Genomic DNA, 9,232 nt, shown 5'->3' on the forward strand with positions numbered 1-9,232 from the left:
TCTATTGAAGACCTTATACAAATGTGGGACTCAAACCCAAGACCTTATACACACACCGAAAACACTTAACCATTGAAGCAAATACTAATTTATGTCATGTTTCACAGAAACAAAATTAAATTATTCAGGGCGTTACAGTACCGATCGTTCAATCATCACCTAACAGCCCCTGACAACTTTTAAAAAAAAAACCTAACAACCCAGTAACTTTAATAAAAACATTTATATAGTTCAATGACTTAAATGAAAACTTTCAAATAGTTCAAGACTAAATTGTAAATTTTATTAGTTAAGTAACTAAAACAAAAATGTATTCATAATTTAATGACTAATAGTGTAGTTTACCTTAAATTATAAAGTCAAAACATTAATTGAATATAAAATATTTTTAATAATATGATTATATATATAATGAATATATAATATTAACAATGATTAAAAACTATAAATTTAAATTTAATGATAATATAAAATATATAACGACAACATATTAACTTAACAATACGATAACTAGTGTTATGCGTTTCACAAATAATTAAACATGATTTACTAGCAATACTAATAATATTTCTAATGAATTTAATTTTAATGATTTCGAAATTTAAGTTACTTTTATTTTTTTCTATTCATCAGTGTTTAATGTTTTTATTAATATTATTATCTTTATTATTAATGTCGAAACCATTTTTTATTTGAAAAATGGGAATCAACTTTGAAAATGGAGTCGCCAAAATCGATTTTGGTCTGCGAAATTTGAGAAAACAAGTTCGGGAGTCAGTTGCGCACGAGGAAGGGTTAGCACCCTCGTAACGCCCAAAATTAGTACCGAATTGATTGTTTAATGTCTTAGTGTCGAAATCTTGAAAAGATCCTAAAATACGATCCTTTGAATTTTAAATTTGAATAAACCAAATTGAATGATAAGACGCACTCATTTCAAAGAAATAAATTGTCACACTCAGTGAGTTAGAGTGCAACAATTCAATCGTCATAATTATGTCTTTTTATTTTTTAAATTTTAGAATTCATGCATTTTGAGAAGGTTATTTGGTCATTTAGGTCAACTAAGAAATCAGAATCTAGTAAGTTAGGGTTCAGTTTCCCGTAATTTCTAAACACCAAATATTGCCTTTATTTTAAAATTGAGATAACAAAATGGCATATCCAGTAAGTTACGATCCAACATTTTGAAATCTTAAAAACTTTATTTTAGAAATTGTATGGTTTTAATAAAATACGCAATTGGCTATCTAAATTCATCGGGAAGAATTGGAGCCCAGTAAGTTAGGGCACAATTCTCTCGAGAACTATGAACATCAAGTCTTTTTAAAACTTACGAAATAAAGGATTGTAGTGCTTTAATAAAATACAATTCTTACAAATGAAACATGATTAAATAGCAATATACAATGTAAAAGATACAATTTGTAATCTAAATACAAACCGAGGGATAATAAACAATAGATGAATTCAAACAAAAAAGGCTACAACAATTTTACCATGTTATACAAATATCAATCCTAATTGCCAACTATCAAATGAATTAAATACCACAACATTTATTAATAATAACATTTATAAGCTAAAATATTTACACATAGACTCAAAATGTACGTGAAACAATATAATACAACATTGGATAATGGTATTTGAAATGAATTTGAAATAAATAATATATTTATTAATTTACCTAAATAATACATATAAAATAACTATGTAAGAGTCCCAATACGTATATGATTTTAAAAAGTAATCACCTAAATAGGTTTTGAAAGAAGTAAATTACATAAATAAAATTGACTTAAAATACATATTCAAAATTTATAATCATGATAATATTAAACATCAAAACCATAGTATATATATGAATTTTTTGAAATAATTTAATAAAACATATAGTAGCATTTAAAAGATTATATCAAAAGAAAACTAAGTTATAACACAAAATGAATTATTAAAATATGTATAAAGTATGTCAAATTATTATGAAAACATTTTTACATATATAGATGATGAAACATATAAAGATATAGAGTCCGAAAATAAAAGGATAAATTTTAAAACAATGTTGATAAACTCAAAATATGTTAATAATAATTTTAAATAACAATATGTTGTACCTTAAAATTATAATAAAAATGTTTGAAAACAATGTTAATCCTAATATTTAAAATTTATTATAAATAAACAAAACATTAATATTTATAAAATTAAACAAAACATTATGATTAATAAGAGATAAACAAAAATAAAAAACAATAATTAAATCGAAAATACAGCACTTAAAAGACTAAATTTACAATCAATCGAAAGCATGAGGACTAATACCATAATTAAACGCATAAGTTCCAAAATTCAAATTCAGATAACAAATATGTCATCGTTTGATTTTGGACTAAAATGAAATCAGAATAAAAGATATGGTATAAATAAAAAAAATTGAAAGAAATCGGATTGGAATAATACAAAACAAAGGGGGACTTGTTGTGCAAATAAACCTTTGAACAAAAGGCGCGGATTTGAGATTGGATCGGGTCAATATAATCGAGTAGGCTCAATACGGCACCATTTTGGGAGCCATTAGAACGGGCTTCAAACGGTGTCGTTTACTTGCACGCATAAAACCTAAAAACCTAGGCATTAAACCATTTAACCAATCTACAAACCCTAAATGCTTTTCCTCTGTGCGTCGTTTCGTGCCTCTATCCTCCATCCGACTTCGATTGCGACGGAGTAGAAGGAAGATCGACCACCAAGTAAGTTCGCTCTTCTCTCCCTTTTCTTTTTCCTTTACTTTTCTCTTCTTCGTATAAAAAAATAAAAGAAAACAGTAAAGAAATGCAGAGAAAAAAAATGGTGAATCTTTTTCAAATCTAATTTCTTTTTCTTTTTGTATTTCAATATGCGTGGAAAAGAAGAACCTCAAAACAATACAGAAATGGGGTTTTATAGCCCCGAAAATACATCCATTTTTCCTTCTATTTTTCTCCTATTTTTTTTTCTGTTGCTATTTTGTTATTTTTCTTTTCTCTTTCGGTTTGCTGCTTGTTTGTTGCGTCTGTTGCAGGTACAGCTGGAGTGGACATGGCACGTCTGAAGGTCTTGCGTGGTTTGGGAGAAACGGCTACTGGAGGTTGCTTTTATGCTCTCATGCTAAAATTTGAATGCCTAGGGTTTCTTTTAGTGATCGGGCTTAAAACTCAAATTTGGCCCATTGTAATTGAACTGTTTTATTTGTAAATGGACTTTTAATATTTTTTGCTTTTATATTGGTTTTATTTATTTTTTAGTGAGCCCGGGTCAAAATTGGGCATTACAACTGCCCCTTTTTGCTCGTTGTCGTGTAACGGGAACAGAGCAAAGACTTTAAATGGCTAATTTTTCCCGGTCTTGCTGGATCTTGGTGCTCTTCTTCTTTAAGTAGCCTCATTCCATCCTACTGCATCTTCAGAGGCATAGGGATTGGTGCTTCGATCCACTCTATTGCAACATCAAGGAGATAGGATTTGTAACTCGTAACTTCTTAAGAGAACAAAATTTGCTATATTTGGTCTGCTCCACTACAACTCCGTGAGATAAGATTGGATGCGATCTACTCTACTGCAACTTCAGAGGGATAAGATCTACTATTTTAATACGCTCCACTGCAACTTTAGGGAGATAAGATTGGCTTCTTTTGTCTTCTCCACTGCAACTTCAGAGAGATAAGACTGGATGCGATCTGCTCTACTACAACTGCAAAGAGATAAGATCTGTGATTTTAATCCGCTCTACTGCAACTTCAGGAAGATAGGATTGGTTTCTTCAGCCTGATTAACTGTAATGTCGGGGAAGCAAGATTCGCCGTTGTAGCTTCAATCTGTTCCACTACACCACCAAGCAAGTAATATTCACCGTTGTCGCTTCAATCCTTTTAATTCCAATGCCAGGAAAGCAAGATTCACTGTTGTAGCTTCAATCTGCTCCACTATACTGCCAGGGAAGTAAAATTTGCTATTCTTAGTCTGCCCCACTGCAACTTCAGGGGGATAGGACTTGCTTTCTCAGTCTGCTCCGCTGCAACCTCAGGGAGATAAGACTTGACGCGATCCACTCTACTGCAACTTCAGAGACATAGGATCTATTATTTTAATCCACTCCACTACAACTTCAGAGAGATAGGATTACTGGTTTTAATCTGCTCCGCTACTGTTTATGGAGATAAGATCTACCATTTCCAACCTATTCCATTACTGACCAGGGAGATAGTATTCTCAATCTTCAACCTAATCCACTGCTGACCAGGGAGATAGGAATCACAATCTTCAACCTATTTCACTGCTGTCTAGGGAGATAAGAATAGTGGCTTAAATCTGCTTCCCTACTCCTGGGGAAGATAAGATTTGCCGTCTTCGATCTACTCCACTACTGCTTAGGGAGATAAGATCTGCTATTTTCAACCTATTCCACTGCTGACCAGGGAGATAGGATTCTCAATCTTCAACCTATTCCACAGCTGTCCAGAGAGATAGGACTAGTGGCTTAAATCTGCTTCCCTACTCCTGGGGAAGATAAGATTCACCATCTTCGATCTCCTCCACTACTGCTTAGGGAGATAAGATCTGCAATTTTCAACCTACTCCACTACCGCTTAGGGAGATAAGTCTAGTCTTCAACCTATTCCACTGCTGTCCAGGGAGATAGGGTTTGTGGCTTAAATATGCTTCCCTACTCCTAGGGAAGATAAGATTCGCCGTCTTCCATTTGCTCCACTACTGCTTAGGGAGATAAGATCTGCAATTTTCAACCTACTCCACTACTGCTTAGGGAGATAAGGCTAGTCTTCAACCTATTCCACTACTGTGCAGGGAGATAGGGTTTGTAGCTTAAATCTACTTCCCTACTCCTACGGAAGATAAGATTCGTTGTCTTCGATTTGCTCCACTACTGCTTAGGGAGATAATATCTGTAATTTTCAACCTACTCCACTACTGCTCAAGGAGATAAGGTCTACAATATTCAACCTATTCCACTGCTATCCATGGAGATAGGACCAGTAACTTCGATCTGCTTTGTCGTCAGTACAGGAAGGCAAGATCTGTTATTTTCAACTTGCTCCACTGTAAGCCAGGGAGGCAAGGCTGGTGTCTTCGATCTGCTTCGCTGTCGGTGTAGGAAGGCAAGATCTGCTATCTTCAACCTGATCCACTGCAACCCAGGGGGGCAAGGCTGGTGTCTTCAATCTGATTCGCTGTCAGTACAGGAAGGAAAGATTTTCTATTTTCAACCTGCTCCACTACAAGCCAGGGAGGCAAGGCTGGTGTTTGCATGAATGCAGAATTTTATTTTTTCGAGAATGATCTTTATTTATCACTTAGGTTATCATTGCTCAAAGTTTATTAAGGTTTTATCACTTGAAGTGCTATAACACATTCCTTCTCGGCTGGCGTTCTCAAAGAAACACTTAGTCAGATTGCCCCCACTGTAAACCTCAAAGTTCAATCCACTGGGACGCAAAATTTGTACCATCATTCTCTCATTGTAACCCAAGGTTAGAAATATATGGCTTTTCCTAAATCCTCTCCTATCACAATTCAATGATACAGGATCTAAACTCTCTGGTCCCTTACACCATTCCCAGGGTGTCATATTAAAGGCTCATGCACAAATGAATGCTTTCTTCTCCAAGGAAACCTCTTCCGATTGCCTGGTAATCATTGCTTGCTTGTTTATTTAAGCTTTGTCACCAACTTGACATCTTGTCATTTTGTTCAATCAATGTTTTTGACAATAAAATCCAAAGAGAAAGTCCTAATTTAGACTCTTCCTTATCAGATTTCCATCCTTTAAACTTGGTGCGTTCTAAACAATAGTCTTGTTTCAGGTTCTTGTATTATTTAGAAACTTTTAGAGTAATATGCAAAACTTCCCTTGTGAAAGATTTATTAGTCCATTAATCATTATTCCAATGCAACATGCTTGCAAAAAGGGTCATAACAATGGATAAGAATAAAGTTGGTTCTGAGCATAGCTCAAAGAGAATAAATTATCAAAAATAGTAAAGAAGGATAACAAAGAAATTGATTGGGAATGTGTATCTTGGAAAAAGAATGAAATATTCCAAGAACAACAAATTCAATAGTATGAAAATTGTGTGCCCCAGATATCGTAGCTTGAACTTCTCTGTACAAACTTTCTGAACACCATTCTGAGTTTGACATGTGTTTAGGAGATCTACAGTGCTTTGTCGATGCCCCAAGATGTCGCCTACCCTTTCCTATTGATTCAAGTATAACAAGATCACCACATGCCCCAATCTAATCAAAATTTGAACCGCTCTAATCACCTCATACCCCATTCTGATCAATATTTGAGCCGCCCTTTTCCGGTTTTCAACTCAAATCCCCTTTGGTCTCAAAGGCGCCCTTTGCGGGTTTTCACATTGCCCTCTCTATTTTCTTTCTTCTCTCTTTTTTATTATTATTTTTTTTGACTCAAAGCGCCCTTTGTGGGTTTTTACCGTGGTCATTTTTTTTTAGGAATCAAAGCACCCTTTGCGGGTTTTCACTTTGATCCCTTCTCCTTCTTCAGGTGAAGTAATTCTTGACTGAATCTGAGTTTACAGGATCTGGCAATTTTTACCATCCATCCTACTCAAGATCATAACTCCTCTGGAAAAGGCCTTTGGTATTCTTTTGTGTAAGAATGATCTTTCTCAACATTAGGTTCCCTTCATAGAATTCTCTAAGGCAAACCTTCTAGTTGTAAGCCAGTATCATTCGCCTTTAGTACATTTGACTCTGCTGAATAGCTTTTAGCTTTTTCTCTATCAGGTTCAACTAAGCATATCGCGATCGAATCCATTCTGCTTCATCCAACTCCTAGCTCAACCAATACCCGGAGAGAAGAGATTTCTACTTCAATGGGTAAAACTACCTCTATCCTACAAACCAAAGAAAATAATATTGCTCTGGTAGAAGTCTTGATAGATGCTCGACCAACAAGGAGGGAAAATGGTAATTTCTCATGCCAACCCTTGTAAGTCTCAGTCATCTTTCCCGCAATTCATTTTTGGGCAGTACAGTGATGAACTGCGGTGTTTGATTTTGAATTGATTACAGACCTCAGATATCATGCTATCATTCCAATTCAATGCATTTTTCAATACCATCTTCTTTGGAAATCTATATCGGCATATGATGATGTTGACGTATAAAGCAGCCTCTTCCCGTTTGATGAAGTAATTAATGATCTCAAAATTGAAGCAATGCCCATTAGAAGCCTTCGATGATGATGACGTCTAGGCCCCTTTTTGCTCAAAACTTGAATCGCCCTTTTCGGGTTTTCAACTCAAAACCACCTTTGATCAAAACGCCCTTTGCGGGTTTTCGTCTTGACCTTTCCTTTTTCTTTTTCTTTTTCATTTCATCATTTTTTATTTTGATTTTAATTATTTTTTTCTTTTTTTATTTTGATTTCTTTTATTTTGATGATTTTTTTATTGAATCTGAACTCATAGAATTAGGCACGTCCTTGTTATCCCTTTTGATCAAAATCAATGTTTTTATAGATAAGGTCTTCCACTTTCATCCTGTATGCGAAAAATCTTCTTTGGTATCAGATTTCTTTCATAGAGCCTTTTGGGGCGCAACTACGACAGGAAACTTTGGATCTTCCTCTTTAATCAAGATAAAATCCAACAAAAAGTTGAAGATATAGAAACTCGACTTCAAATGGGCAAAGTGAACGAGAAAGGCATTGCCTCGGTAAAGAATTGCATCGTTCATACTATAAATTTCTGACATCGTGTTGTTGTACAGATTTCATTATCAGCGGTTAACCCGAGCATATCCTGGTATGATCATACACAAACATCTTTGAACTCTAGATGTAACTCAACAAGGTTTTGCTTCGTCTTTGCGGTCAAATCAATTCTAATCTTAACCATGCTCACAATTTCTAATGATTCCTTGTGAGGTAGGATCCATTTATCCTTTTATTCTACCATCCTCAACAAGTCCAGAGATAAGCTACGATCTATGTCATTTTCAAAGTTATGAGGTCCCTCTAAACACATGCCTCGCTCAAAAGGAAAATCTGCGTCTGTAGCAGCGTCATTCATGTAATTGATATCTGGGGACCCATAATAAGTACAAAAGAATGTATAAATTTATGAATAATTATTTGTACAATATGATTATGAATGAAAGAATGATGTGGAAGAAAATTCAAATGAATGAAAGAATATTGGCTCAAAAAAATGAATGCGAAGATGTATCTTATTAGAATAATGACGTTCAGACATGAACCTATTTCACAAAGGAATTCCTATCATTTTTAGGCTAAAAACAACAAAAATGTTCTGAACATTACTCTGAATAAGCTCTAAAGACTACAGGGATTTCTTCCATAATCCAATTGTTTAGAACACTCCCAAATTTATAAGGGCAGACATCTAACAAGGTCCCTTTTCATTTGTGTCTTCATATATGACATTAATGTGAACGCTTCCCAACACTTCTTCGTACATCTCATTCACCTCATTATTCATGTGACTGGGTAGCAGATTTTTTGCACTTGATGAATCATAAAATTTGATAACGCCCACATTGATAAGCCTTTCGACCAGTTTTTTAAAGGTAATGCAATTTTCTATGGAATGCCCTGTAATTCCCGTATGATAATCACATTGTGCATTCGCGTTGTACCATTTGGGGTACAGAGGTTGTGGGGGTTTTAAGTAGAAAGGGGCAACAACGTGTGCATCGAATAAGCTTTGATACAGCTCCTTATACGACATTGGAATAGGCGTAAACTGAGGCCTTTCTGTATTTATCCTCTTGTAAGGTTCTCGCCTTAAAGGGCTCTAATGACTGGTGGTTTCTGTCTTTGGCCTGCCCACAGTGATTGGTTTTGAGTGGCCCTTGTTATATCTACCTGCATTATCCCCTTTATTCCCCTTCTTCCTTGGGGCCTTTGTAGTATCTAGATACTCTACCCTCGCCTGTTTTATTTCTGTTGGATTACCAACAGGATTAGCTAAATTACTCCTCAGATTGGATCTTGGGCCTGTCAGGCAATTCACTGGTGTCAATGTAGCAGTCTGATATTGTTAGGGTCTGATAGTAAAGAGTGTCCCTTGTGGACTCCCACCTGGCTGGAGTTGGACACTTATCAGAGCACAATCTGGGGAATAGGCAAGATCCTCATTATCAGCCCCAAAGTGGACCACCGAGTCTTTCACTTCTTCTAA

This window comes from Gossypium raimondii, chromosome 1 (genome assembly GCF_025698545.1).
Source record: "Gossypium raimondii isolate GPD5lz chromosome 1, ASM2569854v1, whole genome shotgun sequence".
Taxonomy (NCBI): Eukaryota; Viridiplantae; Streptophyta; class Magnoliopsida; order Malvales; family Malvaceae; genus Gossypium; species Gossypium raimondii.